The sequence below is a fragment of the Zingiber officinale genome, chromosome 8B, assembly GCF_018446385.1.
Source record: "Zingiber officinale cultivar Zhangliang chromosome 8B, Zo_v1.1, whole genome shotgun sequence".
In the NCBI taxonomy this organism is placed as follows: domain Eukaryota; kingdom Viridiplantae; phylum Streptophyta; class Magnoliopsida; order Zingiberales; family Zingiberaceae; genus Zingiber; species Zingiber officinale.
In genome coordinates, this window is record NC_056001.1 from 101769522 (window position 1) to 101787246 (window position 17725).

The window sequence follows — 17725 nt, forward strand, 5'->3', positions numbered from 1 at the left end:
ACTGATTGTATGATCCATATGTATTTTATGAGTATCAGTTGATTGATTACTAGATCAATCGACTAATTCTCTTGTTCTCAATTTTTCTAGACTTATACCTTATGTCATGCCTGAAGTCTCCTTGTCTCCCAAATTTTGTCCTCGATCTGCTTTGGACTTTCCTTAACTTGCTTCCGGTCTCCAACAATAAGGACTTTTCCCTACATGTACTCTTATTTGCACAAGTAGGATCTCCTTTCATTAGTCTAATCTTAAATATTATCAAACACTAAAACTATATTTCTTAGGTCTAATTGCATCAATAATCTTTTCCTTTTTGATATTTGACAACCTAGTTAAGATTAGACTATCGTTTGATAATAATAGATTATTCATATAGTTTTACAATAAATTTGAATTTATGACACTACATGAATATCATATATAATACTCGTGTCGTAGACTTTGTCGTATTGTCATATGGTACAAGATTTCTCTCTCTTTGTCAACCATCAAAAAAATCTCAACAAGTAGTATAGGACATGAGTGTACAGAAAAGTCTCCCCCTTAACACATGCACCATAAAAATATAGGGCACACCCCTATAAATCAACTATACAAGGGGTACCCTCCCTGCCAAATTAACGATCCACCAAACAACAGTAAAAAACGCAAGGTACACCCCCAAAACCTAAACACAAGTAAGCAAAAACATGTAATATAGCTAATAAAGTCATACAAAATGTGCCTACAGTGAGGTAGAATAAATCAAGTTAGATACATACCAAAAGAAATAACTAAATACATCAAAACACACAAATCCTAATCAGGGTCCAATAGGTTTGTATACTCAACATTGACGACAGGAGGCCATGGTAGATGTGGGTGTGTCAACATCTATGTTTGAAGCATCTGTGTCAGAGAGGTGATAGAAGCCTAGAGCAATGCAACATCAAATTGAGTCTCAAGCTAATGGCCAATAACAATGGCTATCTCCTCATGGACTGTCTGGCGCAACTTCGCAACACTCAAAGCCACCTCCTCTACAAGGGTATCCAAAGCCTCAAGCTCCTCCTCTAAATAATCACGCTGATTTTCATCGTCCTCAACATCAGGGTTGGAAGTTGAGGTGCCTCCTCCTCACCCTCAACCTGAGTCACAACATCACCATGACCATGCATCCAAACCATGACTCCTCCTGATTGCATATGAGCAAGGGAGAAAGTATGGAGACCAATCTGAGAGTAGGAATCAGATAACAAGTAGACGACACCTTTAGTGACATTGACACCTAAGGATGCTAACCATGATATAATGATGTGACAGAAAGGCATGTGGATTTTCTTCTGAATAGGAGTGGTAAAATGCACAATACAGTGAAACACATTGAGAGAAATATTGACATTTAACCTATGCCCAAATGCATATAGTTTGAAAAGATGACTAAGCCTCACTTTGGCCAAACCATGGGTAACAATGGGAAGTATGCACCTAACAATCACCTTATAAAGGATGTTTCAGGAGTAGACAAACCATTGATAGAGAAAATTTGCACTAACCAAGAGGTCTAGGATGATGATAAATGGCTTCATACATGGAGGTAATGGAGAGTTGGTCAAAGGGCTTGGGAAGAGACTTGGTACAGGAAGGATAACATATAAAGGGGCTCTCTGAATGTCGACACTCAAGAAACATCTCAAGTATCACAAGGAAAAAGTCGAGATCATGTTTGTCCACGTGAGTCCTATAAATGTCGTCATTCCTGACCGGACGTAGATTGACATAAAATTTAGATATTAGGCTAGTGTTAATGAAATGATAGCAAGACACTAAACTAAATAGCCAATAATGTGCAATAATGGCAATCACATCTGGATAATATGAACGATAGGTCCTATCATGAAAATAATGTGCCAAAATGATATGAAACTTAGGCCCATTAGTGGAGTGATCCCTAGAGGCATCTACCCTAGGTGTATCTACCCTGGGGGCATCCACCCAAGGCACAATATCTCTAGAGGTACCCTCGCCCTCTTGAAGCCTACGCTTTTGCTTAGGTCTAAATGAATGTATGCATGAATGTAGGAGGCATCAACACTTCTCTCGGCCCAACGGTACTCTGCAGAATTCAGGATTCTTCTAAAGGCTTTCTACCAGTCGACTGGTGTCATTACCAGTCAACTAGTCTTCACAACCGTCAGGCTCAAAATCATTTTGTGTTCTAGTGAATTTAGACTAGTCGACTGGTCTTCAATACCAGCTGACTGATCCCTTACATTAATTCACACTCATCCTCTTCAGAGTCACATTTGAAACCCTCTACCTCAGCCTTCGTCCTTCAGATGGACTTGAACCCATGACTACTCTTCGTGTCATCCTTCACGTTGCCTTGAAGTCTGCTTCTCTTGTCTCCACCCGTTGCTCCTTGTCTGACAGTCCCTCGGATGTACCATCCTTTACCGACCTCAAGGACCCAAGCCATAGGATGAGATTTTGCTCATGTATTTTACCAAGTCCTGCATGACTCAAACACATATTAAAATAATATAAAAGTCTAACTTAAACTCTTTGACACATATATCAAAGTCATCATCGTACCCGATCAAACCTAGGTCAATTGTACTGATAATCTTTCCCTTTTTATGTGTGGCAATATATTTAAGTTAGGCATAAAACAATAATTGAAAATAACAAGCATGAAGCATAAAATGCAAGCTCCCCCTTAACATATGCTCTTTCACTTAATTTTCAAGTTTGCACAAGTATGGAGAAATAAAAGTTTCTAACTTAAATCTTCTCATTTCTCTCCCTTTGACACAATTACAAAGATTGTAACAAACAATCATGCATACCATGAGATCAAATTTTTTACTCAAAATGATAATACCCCAATTTCTGAAAATAGTTCAGAATTGTTGAAAATAGACACTAGTTGACTGCCCTCTAATGTAGTCGACTGGCATAAGCAAAAATCATAATTTTTTATTCAGAAATGCATAAAATTTTTTAGAAAATTTAAAAAATCATGAAAATTTGCAAACATATTTCTTTTAATATCCTCTAATAAGGAAAAATATATTTTCATGAAACATGAATAGATTTTTAATGTTTTGATAAAAACTCAAAGACCTTTGAAATCATTCGATTTCTATCAATTTGAAATCTAGTTTTGAATTCATATGTTTTAAAATAACTATATCATAGTAAATAAAACATAGAATTATTTTTAAAATTTTTGAAATGTCCAACTATAATCTATGGACAAGATGCCCATTAATTAAATATTTGCTTTTCTCATAATTGGTCAATGATTACTAAAATTTGATACAATTCATAACTCATCAAGATGTCATAAGCATAAGTAATTAGAAGTATCATTCTATCATCTCACATTCATTGTAAGTGCAATCGACCTAGATTGGATCGAGTATAATCATGATTTTGATGTGTGTGTCAAAGAGTTTAAGTTAAGCTTTTATATTATTTTGATATGTGTTTGAGTCATGCAGGACTTGGTGAAATACATGAGAAAAATCTCATCCTATGGCTTAGGTCCTTGAGATCGATAAAGGATGGTGCATCCGAGGCACCATCGAACAAGGAGCAATGGAGTGGAGCTAAGGGAAGCAAACTTGAAGGCAACGTGAAGGATGGCACGGAGAGGAGTCGCAGGCTCAAGTGCATCTGAGAAACAAAGGTTGAGGAAGAGTGATTCAAGGGAGACTCTGGAGTGGATGGGTGTGAATGAATGTAAGAAATCAGCCGATTGGTATTGAAGACCAATCGATTGGTCCAAATTCATGAGAGCACAGAATGGCTTTGTACCCAATGGTTGTGAAGACCAATCGACTAGTGTCATCGCCAGTCGACTGGTAGAAAGCCATTAGCAGAATCTCAGATTTTGCAGAGTACCGTTGGTTGTTTCCACTGGCTACACCAGTTGATTGGTGTATGAACCAGTCAACTGGTGCATGAAATGAGTTGTCTTATGATCAATTCTTTCCACTCTATTTAAAGGAGCTTTGAGGGATAAAGGAAGTTACTCACTTTGTTAAAAAAAACCCTAAGTCACCTCTCTTGCTTCCAAGCCTTCCTCTTCCTCCTAAACCTAAGTTTCATCTTGTAAAGAGGAAGAGAGCTTTGTGAGAGGTTGTACTCCATCAAGAAGGAGTAAGCTCTAGCTGAGGATTGCATGGAAACTAATCCACCATGGATTGAGGGGTCGTCCACCTCAAGGACAAGTCATGGAGTAGAGCAAGCAATCTCCGAACCACATAAAAGGAAACATGTTAGAATTTAATTATTTTCATTCTTATTACTTTCATTGTTTTAGTTTTATTCTGCTACACAACTAACGATTTGTAGATAAGCAAACGATTCAGGGCTACGAGTTATTCAACCCCCCTATTAACCAACCATATGATCTTGAATAGTTACTATTGTTATTCCTTGTAAATATTCACATTTTATCTAGAAGAATCATTGCCTTTAATTTGTCTGTCTCCTCTTGCACAACCGACTTGGGAAACCTAACATCATGCTAGTAACTAAGACACAGAAACTCAAAGCCATCTTAGCTTCATTTGCTAATGGCTCAGCCTTCTGACGGTCTCGTTATCTCAACAAATTCAAAATCTAAGTCTTCTAGCAATCTTGTTATCTCAGCATATTCAGAATCTTAGCCTTCTAACAGTCTCATTATCTCAGTAGACTCAGAATCTCAACCTTCTAACAGACTCATAATTTTAGCTTTCTGATAGTTTCATTATCTCAGCAGACTTAGAATCTTAGCCTTCTGACGGTCTCGTTATCTCTGCAGATTCAAAAGTTTAATAGTCTTATTAGCCTCACGTGCTAATGGTTTAGCTCTCTAATAGTCTTGTTATCTCAACAGATTTAGGATCTTAGCCTTTTAACAGTCATTATCTCTGTATATTCATAAGCTTAATAGCTCTTTTAACCCCACACACTAATAACTCAGCATTTTGATAGTCTCATTCTCTTAGCAGACTCAGAATATCAACTTCTTGATAGTCTCAGCACTTTGGCTGAACTCTGGTAGACATAGAACTCCATGGTCTGCCCGCCTTGTTATCCCTATTCGCCAATGGCTTTATCTTATAACAGGTTAGAAGAATCTAGCATCACACTAGCGATAGAGAATACCTGCTCTCTTGGCTCCACCTTACGATAAGCCAAGAGGACCTAGCATCACGCTAGTGATAGAAACTTAATAGTTCTCATAGCCTCATGCACTAACGGTTTAACATTTTGATAGTCTCAGCACTTTAGATTACACAGAACTCTATTAGACTCAGAACTCCATGGTATGTCCACCCTTTTAGCCTCACTCGCTAATGACTTTGCCTTAGTGATAGGCCAAGAGAATCTAGCATCACGCTAGTGACAAAGACTCTACTCGCCCTCTGGGCCCCACTCGCTAATAGTTCTGCCTTATAATAGGCCAGAAAAACTTAGCATCACACTAACGACATAAACTTAATAGCCGTCTTAGTTCCATGTGCTAACGACTTAACATTTTGATAGTCTCAACACTTTAGCCAACTTAGAACTATGGCAGACTTAGAACTCCATGGTATGCCCGCCCCTTGGCCCCACTCATTAACACTCCACCTTACAATAAGCTAGTAGAACTTAGCATTATGCTAGCGATCAAGACTCTATTGGCCCTCTTGGCACCACTCGCGAATGACTCCACCTTACGATAGGCCAGGAGGACATAGTATCACGCTAGCAACAGAAACTTAATAGCTTTATTAGCCGCATGCCCTAGCGACTCAACATTCTAATAGTCTCAACACTTTGGCCAACTCAGAATTCTTATAGACTCAAAACTTCATGGTTTGCCCACCCTCTTGACCCCACCCTCTTGACACCACTTTCCAATGACTCCGTGTTACAACAAGCCAGGAGAACCTAGCATCGCGTTAGCAATAGAGACTCTGTCTGCCCTCTTGTCCTCACTTGTGAATGGCACCGCCTTACGACAAGCTAGGAGAACCTAGCATTGCGCTAGCAGAGCTTTCTAACCCCTCATTAGTAGCTTTGCCTTACATCGTGCTTAGAATTCCTAGCTCTATGCTAGCGAAACTCTTTGCCCTCCTTGCCTTCACTAGTGACCCCATCATATGGTAGGCATGATGCTCCTAGCCCTGTGCTAGCGATTCATTCTCATATGTCGACACTGTCTTGGCTCAGTTTGGGATCTCGACATGATCGATACCTCAACATCAATCGTCGATGTTGTTCTTCTTTCAGTAGCTATGGATTATCAACTTAAGTCATACCGACAGATAAGCCTCCAATCAATTTTTTATAATTTCAATTTAACCGGTGGATACTCTTCTAGTTTTATGCTAGTCATTCATCCTTACAATAGGCTCAATTTTGGATATCTTATCCTCAATTACTTCACAGTTTGAGATTATCAACTTAAATTATATTAACAGATAAGTTTTCAATCAATTTTGTATAATTTTAATTCAATATATTTCTTCTATTTCCAGTGAAGATTCTTTTAGCATCGTGCTAGCCATTCAGCCTTACAAGTTCAATTTTGAATATCTCATCATCCATTACTTGATAGTTTAAAATTATTAGTTCAAGTCATATTAATAGATAAGTCTGTAATCAATTTTATGTAATTTAAATTCAATACACTCCCCTTATCTTTTGTATGGTCTGTCCTTGCCTTGCGATAGCCACTCAGTTCCAGATCCGTGCCTCAATAGTGTCTCGGCTTCAGACACATGCACTCTCTCTGTCTCAATCTCAACAAACTAGAAGATCTTAGTTTCACATGAGAAATTTAGCCGTCCGACAAAGCCCCTTAGTCGAGTTACTCCTTGCTCAATAGTAAAAGCAAAAATGCCAAGTAAGAGGCAACAAAGCCAATAAGTCAAACTCTCGGCCATTTGTGACATAGACTTTATGGGAAAGATGGTTGACTTGGTTGTTGTCTCACTCCTTCATCATTCAGAAACAAATCACAGAAATATGCCACCGACACATATAAGCAAGATAAGTTTAAAAAAAATCAATACATACTCACGAGATAAGTTGCAAGAAGAAAATCTATTCATAATAAAAGAAGTTTCTTCATGGCATCACAAAACAAAATGCAAGAGTCAATGATAGCAGGAGAGAAAAGAGGCAAGATCAATCAACCTTTTCGGAGGCGGACATCTCATCGTAGACTTTCTACAGGTTCCAGAATGATAGATCAACCCCCATGGGATTAGCTTTACTTGAATGCATTGGTAGAGGGCACCCTTAAATCCATGCCTTAGCATATTGCTGGTCCTATTTGAGAGCAAGTCATAAAATTTTGTAGAGGCCAAAAAAGCTTTCTTCTAAGTTTCTTAGCAATTCTCTTCGCTCAATTGGTAGTCATGTAGTTCCTGCTAAGTTGCCTCCCATCCATCTTTAATTAGACCTGACCATGGTTTGATAGTTCAATTGTTCAGAATCAACGATTCGACGGTTCAGAATTGATAGTTTGACAATTCGAAACCGTCGGTTTGACGGTTCTTAACAAGTCAACCCTTAACCTTAACCACCCAAGATGGTCACAGTTCATGGTTCGCTACAGTTCACCAAGGTTCAAGATTATTATATTAAAAGTTTTAAAACTTAAAATTTATTTAAAAAAAGCTTGCATTTATTTAAGTTGTCTATGTATCCCCTTACGGTATAAGGGAATTAAAGCCCATGTAGGTTTTTTTTTTTACATTTTTACCCTTTTATATTAGGAAGTGATGTTGTTATTCACTTCTATTTCTCGTTCCCATTGTATTGGATCCTTTAATATCAAATTCTTTGACTTCATCATCAGAAAGATGCATTCTTTAGATTCTTTTCTTGGCTCTGGTCCAATTATCAAGTAATGCTTAGACTTCCAATGAGTCGAGAGACAAAGTCGATCGTCGTTTATCTAATATATTATCGTCGGCATTGAATGTCTGCTCTATTGCAACAGTTGACACTGGACAAGCTAAAATTTCTTTGGCGATCACGGAGAGGACGGGAAAGTTTTGAGCTTCTGTGACCACCACTTTAGGATATCAAAATTTTCACTATTTGTTTTACTAAAATAAAAAAAGTTACAAAATAATTCTCAAGTTCCTATATGGAACTTGAGAATCCTCGTGGATGTTTCATGATCTTTTAATAAAGTTGTGCTTTTATAAGTTTTTAAATTACTATTAGTAGTTTATTGTGTTTTAGAAATATTAGGTTTATACCATATTTTACATAATATTAATTATAAAGATTATATAAATAAATTCTATTATTATATGTAATATTAACTAGATAAGAAGAAGAAGAATTTTTAATTAGAATTAAAGTATCATAATATAAAGTTAATATTTCTTATAAAACTTCTAATTTAAATATATGATTTAATGCAAATGTAATTTAATAAATTTTAGGAATAACATAAAAATATTTTTTCCATTTAGTTTTCATAACTAATATGTAAGAAGATAAAGATTCATTATTAATATGTTAATTTAAAATTAATACTATACTAGCAAAATGAGCAGTGGGATAATAAACACAAGAAAATTGTTCGGTTCCATTGTTATTAAAAAAAATAAATATATATTAGTATTAGTATTTTGTGCTAAAAATAAATAGAATAATTCTTTATTTTGAAATGAATCTTGTAATAATTGATATGTTAAATTCCAATGTATTGGTATATCACGTGAAAATTTTTTAGGTCTCATTCTATTAGTTTTATAAAATTTACCCCATTGTTTCACTATAGATAGAAGCAATCATAAATAAGAAATTACAGTTCTAATTGATTTAATATGATTTAAAAATTTTAATTCATCTTGAATATATAAATTTAAAACATGACATATATAACGAATATGAAAAAATAAACCACCAATAATAGGTTGACAAACAAATTTTAGTTTTTCTATACAAGCGGTATTGGAACTAGCATTATCTAATGATATTAAAAAAAATTGTGAGTTAATCTATATTCTTCTAAAATTAAACATAATAATTATGCGATGTCATGAGCAGTATGCAATTCATTAAAAACTCTATAAGCTAATAGCCTTTTTTTGGAGATTCCAAGAGTTATTGATCTTATGATAAGTCATATCCATATACGAATGTGTTTGTCAATAATCACTCCAAATATCAAAATATAAAGAAACTTTATTATTTAATTTACTAATTTCATCAATTAAATTCTTTTTTTCCTTGTTTTACTAATTTTTTAATTATACAAGTAAGTGTAGTCCTAGGAACACGCTTAGCACATAAATTTAGAGATTCTTTACAAAAATCTTTAAATCTACATTTAGATCCAAAACTAAAAGAAAGATACTTTATGAAAATAAATTTAGCTAATGATTCTCTTAATTTATTATCAGAATATAAAAATCAAACGGAATCAGTACTACCGCTAGTTGAAGAAAATCTAGAAAATTATGTTTGAGAATGGTCGAGTTCATATTCCGTCGAGTGCTTCGTTTCTATGTGTCATTTCAATGACCCATAGCTATCGCCGACTTGAAATTTGTAGGAAGCATTACAGTGCTTACATTTTGCACGCAATTCTCTCGGCAAAAGTGTGACATTCTTAAAATTCTTAGTGAAAATAGAAGATTTTACAGGAGGAAGTTCCCGAACCCTTAGAAGTAATTGCATCGGTACTTCCTTGTATTTTGGGTGTTGGAATCGGAAGGTGCTTGGCTTCATCATCGGTGGATTGAATCTTGGAGTCCTCATGCGGATTCACTATTTCCTTTCCCCTTCGAGATAGAGATGATAAACCTCAACGACATGCTTCCATTGTAGTTGAAAAGTAGAAATGAAAGTGTGTAGAGACTTGGAGTCGAATATATGTAGAGAATACGAAATTGAAAATGGGAGTAGAGAAGATGTGTGTGAAAATGATGAAATGAACTCCCTATTTTATAGAGTTTGGATAGTAACTGACACTAAATCATAGTCATTGATCAAAAAATGTTCAAATGATCTTAACCATTGAAAAAAATAGTCAACCCCCCCCCCCCCCCCCCCCCCCCCCCCCAACGGCTATGAACCGTCGGTAAGAACTGTCAGTTCCAATGATCATTTAAAAATTTTAAAAAAAAACTACGGGCTTAACTAGCGGTTAACCGGTAGTTCGTCAATTTTGGGGGCCTTGCCATTTCATTTCGGCCCAATGACTCGGGTCAATAGGCAATCGACCCGTTGACCCGGTTACGAGCCCAGACTAGGTCCGGGCCGAATCCGGCTCAGGGTCGCATCTAGGTTTGGTGGCTTCTAGCTCAGTTTTAAGGTCTCCAGCTTAGACGCCATCTTCATTTCTTTACCTCAGATAGTTGTAACATCAGCTTCTCATTAGCCAAAGTCATGGCACGAAAGTTGCATTGGAGCTGCAACCGTTAAGTTTCTGAAGCAACCAACTTCCCCACTTGCACGACAAGCACTTGCTAATCTTGAAACATTTCTTCTTGAGCTTATTTGGCCAACTCCTTTGCAGTCTACACCTTCTTGGCCAACTCCTCAGAAGCCAGCACAAATGTCTGTGCCTGAGTGAGCTCACTCTCCAATTTTTGAGTCTTATCAGAGTAGGTCTTAGACCTATTACTCCATTTCTCCAACTCGGCCTTGGCCCTCCTATTCACAACCGTCAAGTCCTCTACAGCTCCTTGTCCTGACTGGGTTTGCTGACCCTCCAATTCAACTACCTTGTCTTCCATGTCGTGGTAATTTTTTATTAGATCGCAGAGGCAGCAATATAGTCCCTGTGCTTCCACCTTGGATTTCATAATCAAAACCATAATTTATAGATATTTTAAGGGTTTCAAATTGAAAAACATAACATATCTTCTGAATGAATCAAACCAAGTTTTTGCCAAGATTTAGGAGGCCCAAATATGGCATGACATCCATCTCATACTCACGGAGTTGCTTAGCTAATGTGGAGTTGGATCCCCTTGTCTGTTCCTTGCTCCTTAGACCTCGGGGAGGCAAGGCAGAGCCAGAACTCGGCCGTGGTAGATCTATAAATGAAGAAGCACATTGCATAGTCGCACTACTGGAAGATGATTGCATCCTCATCGATAGTGGAGTAGCTGCTCCACTAGTGGTCGTAGTTATGCCACCGTTTGGGTGCTTCAGCCCTTTCCTAGATAATTGTCTCAAGAGAACCACTTCTTATCGGTGCTGACATCAAGACATATTCCCCAGAAGATCGAACCAGTCTCCACTTCCTAGAGGAATCAACCTTGAATGTTGCTTTCTATCATTTCTCAAGTTGGATAGGATTTAGAACAGCAAGAACCGATGTTGTGGGGGCTGGAAACCTCAATCTCGATTGCAGTTATCGAGGTCTTAGCCACTATACCCCGAGCTTCGACAACTATAGACTCATCCCCAAGGGGGGAATAAGGTGTCAGCAGTTTAGATGATCTTTCAGTGTCATCTAATGGGGCCTATACGTTATCCATGGAAGTTAGATCTCATTTCAATTTCTTACTTATCAATGCAACGTACATGATCCAACCTACAAAAATAAAAAGTTAGTCACTTATATGGGAAAGCTAACCAAAAAGCACCTTAATCAAGCAGTTGTCCAGCACCACTGCACTTGGGCTTAGCCCAGCCAAGTGAAGCAGGACTTCGTTATTTGCTAACAGACTGACGTTGAACTACACTTCAGACAATATCCCAATCATATCCAAATACATTGGTTCCAACTTGTAGTTGTCCAACGGTGGTGGAATGGGTAGATCATCTAGCCAGGGCATCAGCCACATATATGGTTGAGATGTCTTGACGAAGATGAAGTGGCCCCCTTATCGGAAGAGGAGTACTTACCCAAGAAGCTACACCCTATTTTAGCTGTGAAGTAGAAGACCCCGGGATCTGTTTACTTGAGGTAAAGTGATAGTGGAAGATGGTAGGCTAAAGTGAAATTTGATACAATTGAAAGATAATGACTGCACTATAAAATAAACAATAAGAGTTGGGGATCAATCGTGACAAAGAAAGTTTAAAATAGTACTTGGCCAAGTCTTGAAGAAAGGGATGGAGGGGAAACCTAAGACCACCAGCTAACTGGCCGAAAGAGCATGTCATATATCCTAGAGGTGACTCATATGGTCGATGTGTTAGAACCCCTAGTTGTCTTTTGATGTGTTGTCAAACAAGTTTAAATTAGATCATTGTTGTTTTTGATCTGTAGGTCTTGTTGGAGCAACGGGGTCGACAATAGCAGGTGAATTTTATGTAAAACAAAATCCCTTTCTTGTTCTTTCAACTTAGATTAGTAACAATAAAAAAATTAAATTAAACAAAAAAAAAATGAAAGAAGAGGCACAAGATTTACTTGGTTACAACTTAGATGGTTGTTAATCCAAGATCAATGAAAAGCTCTAAAAGTCTCATTCAATGAAGGTGGAGAAGCCTCTTACACTCGTTGAATGCTCAAACAATTGCTAGGAAATGAATACATGAATTGATTCTTAATTCCTAGGTCTAGGGGTCTCTTTATAGCCCCTGAAAAATCTTATCCATGGCTGGAAAGCACCTCCAACAAGATGGAAGGTGTTTCCAGCACGGCAAGAAAGGATAAAACTTTATCCTTTGCCAACGCCACTTTTGCCCAGTCGAAGGCGCCCTCCAAGTTGATTGAAGGCACCTTCCATGAAGGGTCGAAGGCACCTTCAAGCTATTGAAGGCGCCTTCCACCAGAAAGACGTCAGGGCATCTTCAATCCACTTGAAGGTGCCTTCAGCAACTTCTTCCAAGCTCCAAGTCTTCTCCTTTGGCTCTTCCGCTGCTCCGCTCGCTTGGGTGATTTCGGCCAACCGGAATAGGACTCACCCGAATCCATTTTCCGGCCTTCTCTTCGAGTAGTCTTCCTCCCCGACTTCTCATCCCTCGGACCTCCGCGCGTGTCCTTCTCATCTGTTGGTGTACTCTTCCGCAGTGTCTTGTCCCTCAGATGCACCGAGCCCGTCGACTCTTTTCCCGTGCCATCCTTCTCTCTAGCTACGTCTTCCGCTCGACTTCTTTATGTTCCTAAGCTTCTGCACACTTAGACACAAGGATCAAATACACAGGATCTAACTTAACTTGATTGATCACATCAAAACTACCATGGGGTACCAATAATCCCCCCTTTTTAATATGCATCAACCCAAGTTTAAGTTAGGGTTTAAAAAAAAATAAGTATAAAGTTGCAATAAATTTAAACAAATTAGTTGCAAAATAAAAAAAAAATCCTAACTTCTCTTTAATCTCCCTGAACTTTTACTTATCTTCCCCTTTTATCACATAAAAAAAAATGGGGTGAAAAATACAATAAAGTGTTACATAAATTTAGAAAAAATTTGGCTAAACATTCATTAAGAATTTCAAAATTTGTTTTAAAATAATTTTAGATAATTAAACATTTATTTCAGTAATCGACTTCCAGGCTGTGGCGAGGCACTAGGCCTTCTTGGATATTTGAACAACAATGACTTCTAGACAAAGTCTCTTAAAGAAAAGAAATATTTAACTTCCTTTTGTTTATGAGTACGCTGAATGGATTAAAACAATTTAATCTAAGCATGATTTTGGAACCCAGTATAGGTTTCTTCCTACTAGATTTACTAAAAATTTATTGGGGGGGGGGGGGGGAGGTATATAATTTTTAGATATTTTTCTAATTTGACCCCTATAGTTCTTGATATACCAACTTAGCTATCTGTAATTTAAATTTTGAATTCCTTTTTGAGTTGAGCATGCATAGTCATTTTCTAGTTTTTCTATTTGAATCTTTAATTTTTCATTTTCTATTTTTAAGCAATCATACATTTCTAGGGGACATGACTTTGCTAAATTTAATTTTAACCTAATATTTTCTTTTTCTAAATTTACTAGATCCTTATAAAGAACTTTAATAAATTCAAAGAATTTTTCAGGAGGTAAGGCACGTACCTCACTTACTTGTGTTCTGATGCTCCCCCTCTGCTGCTCCTTTCTTCAGAGGATCCTCTCCCTTCGTCGATGCTCATCTCTGAGGAACTTTCAATGTCCCTCTGATGATCTGCCATTAAAGATAGTCTGGCGTAGGCCTTGATCTCGAACTCAGAGGACAACGACTCATCCCAAGTTGCCTTCAGATTCTTGTGTTTCGATCTTGTCGGTCTTTTTCCCTTATCTTTCTCTCTCTTCTTTAGTTAGGAGCAATCGGCCTTGATGTGCCCTTCTCCTTGGCAGTTGTAGTATCATACCTTTCTTTTACTTCTGAAGTCCTTTCTTGTCTGCAACTTGAATCTATTAGATTTAATAAAGCTATTGAATTTCCTTACCAATAATGCTTCTTCATCCTCATCGATTGAATTCTCGGAGTCTTGATATGGTTCGTCCTTTTGGTTGGCTTTTAGAGCTATGTTATGGGTTGTCTTTTCTCCTTTGTTTCGCAAGACTACACATCTTGATTTTTGAAGTTCAAAAGTGGAAACAAGATTTTCTAATGAACTAAGTTCAAAATCTTTAGATATGTAAAATGAGTCGACTATAGATGTCCACTCGGGTGTCCTAGGAAATGCATTTAAAGCATACCTTAACAAATCTTGGTTCGTTACCTTTTCTCCAAGATTTGGGAGTCCAGTGATGAGTTCTTTGATCCTCAAGTGCCAGATGTCCAACTGTTTCACTTTTTTCCATCAGAGGTTTGTCAATTGGTTCCGGAGCAAGTCTCATCTTGTGAGCTTTGCTTCAGAAGTTCCTTCGTGCAGCTCCAGGAACTTTCCCAAAGTTCCTTTGCTAATTTATAATCTAATCTGATTTACTTCCTCGGGTGGAAGTACGCTGAGTAGGTGGAACTTGGCTCATTCGTTCGCTACGAAGTCTGCTTGCTCCTTCTTGGTCCATTGGTATTCTTCCTTTTCATTTCCTTGGGAGTCTTTGGGAGCTACAAAATCATATTTAATTATTAACAGAATTTCAAAATCAGTTTTGAAAAATACCTCCATGCGTTTCTTCCAAGACATAAATTCTCCCTCAAACTTCGGTGGGAAGATTGTCGGTCCGGCTATTGTTTCGGTGCTTTAGTCAACGGTTAGTTCGTCTGAGGCAGTTGGGCTCTGATACCAATTGTTGGAGCAGTGGGGTCGGCAATAGGAGGTGAATTTCCTGTAAAACAAAATCACTTTCTCATCCTTTCAACAAAAAAAATAAAAGAAAATGTACAAGATTTACTTGGTTACAACCTAGGTAATTGTTAATCCAAGACCAGTGAAAAGCTCTAAAAGTCTCCTTCGATGAAGGCGGAGAAGCCTCTTATACCCATTGAATGCTCAAACAGTTGCTAGGAAATAAATACAAGAGTTGATTCTTAATTCCTAGGTCCAGGGGTCTTTTTATAGCCCTTGAAAAATTTTATCCGTGACTGGAAGGCGCCTCCAACAAGTTGGAAGGCGTCTCCAGTACAACAAGAAGGGATAAAACTTTATCCTTTGCCAATGTCACTTTTGCCCAGTCGAAGGCACCCTCCAAGTTGATTGAAGGTGTCTTCCATGAAGGGTTGAAGGCGCCTTCAATAGTTTGAAGGCGCCTTTCACCAAAAAGGCGCAAGGGCGCCTTCAATCCACTTGAAGGCACCTTCAGTAGCTTCTTCCGAGCTCCAAGTCTTCTCCTTTGACTCTTTCACTGCTATGCTCACTTGGGTGATTTTGGCTAACTAGAATAAGGCTCACCCAAACCCATTTTTCAGCCTTCTCCTCGAGCAGTCTTCCTTCTGGCTTCTCGTCCCTTGAATTGCTACGTGTATCCTTCTCATATGCTGGTGTACTCTTTCGCAGCACCTCGTCCCTCGGATGCACCGAGCCGTCGACTCTCTTCCCATTCCATCCTTCTCGCTAGCTGCATCTTCCGCTCGATTTCTTGTGTTCCTAAGCTCCTGCACACTTAGACACAAGGATCAAATATACAAGACCTAACTTAACTTGGTTGGTCACATCAAAACTATCATAGGGTACCAACAAGTCTAAGTGTCCAGGAACTTAGGCGAACATACAAGTACCCGATGGCTAAGGAGCATTGGAGCCGATAAATTTGGTGCATCTGAGGTACGAGGAACTATAGAAGAGTACTCCGGTGGAAGCGTGAAGAACACACAAAATGCATCCGAGGGATAAGAAGCCAAGAGGAAGACTACTTAAGAAGATTCATAGAATTGAGTTGGAGTGAGTTCAATTCAGGGTGACTAGTCATTTACCCAAGTGACTGGAGAAGAAAATGGTCAAGTTTAGAAGTTGACCATTTCAGGCACCCGGATCACTTCCAGATGCCTGGAGTCCATGTGCCTGGAACCTCTCCAAGTGCTTGGATGCTCTTGCCACTCCACTTGTAACCATTACTGAAATGGATCAGTACAACATTTTCATCAGGGAGCCTCCAGGCAACCAGAAAGGGACTGATTCATCCAAAGCCGTTATCGAACCATTATCAAAGTGGATAAAAGCTAAGGGCACGTCAACACTATATAGGCTACCGAAGAGTGTCTAGTTGATTGGAGATGCCATGTCAACACAATGGTTAGTTCAAGATGAAGACTATAAATAGGGTTAAGCTCGGAGAACAAGACACAACACACTTTTGAATATCTCTATATTAGTTCTATTATTTCCTTTGTTATTAAACCATTGTAAAAGGTTTCTCTACCTTCGAAATATTTCCGAAGAAGGAGAAGATAATAGAGCTTTCACTGTTCTTAGACTAAAAATCCGAGGGTTGTAACCAAGTAATCTTTTATGTCCTCTTTCATTTATATATTCTATTAATTATTAATGTGTGTGTCCTTGCAAATCATTAGCACGAGTAAAATCGTTTTAATTTGCATATTGCTATTCACTCCTCCCCTTTAGTGGTCTAAATCACTTCCATTGCACTAACATGATGCTTGGCATCGGAATGCTAATCTCATAATCAGAAGGGATACCAAAGGTCTACCAAAGCTGTTGGCCGACACCCTTGGTATATATGATCCACTAGAACTCATACCACCTATCTAAGGGGTCATCGTTGGCCATGGGCTCGAGAAAGAAGAAGAAAGGAAGGTGGAAAGGGTCAAAAAGAAGGAGGAGAAAGAGCAACAGACTTACTATATTACCGGGCGAGGAGAATGTTGGGGTTGCAAGGTTGCAAACATAGTCCCATATTGAAAACACATGGAAAAGATCATGGGTTTATAAGAAAAAGATATCTCCATTGGCATGAGGCCTTTTGGGTAGAGCCCAAGAGCAAAACCATGAGGGCTTAGGCCCAAAGTGGACAATATCATGTCATTGTGGAGATATCTAAATTCTTTTCGATCCTACAATTGGTATCAGAGCCCGGACTGCCAGAAGGTTTAACCGCCGACTGTGCACAAGAGCTATGGTCTGATTAAGCTATGTGGGTATAATATTGACCTCGAACAAAGAAAGTGGGGGCTCCTATGTTCGGATCAAGAGGACCAGACATCAGGCAGGAAGTCCTAGTTGCGACTAGGCAAGGAAGTCCTAGTAGGTCGGGTGGACCGAGGGGCAGGAAGACCTGGTGGGTCGAGGATCGGACGTGGGAAGCCCATGGTCCTTTGTTTGAGGGGGGGATTGTTGGGGTTGCAAGGTTGCAAACATAGTCCCATATTGAAAACACATGGAAAAGATCATGGGTTTATAAGAAAAAGATATCTCCATTGGCATGAGGCCTT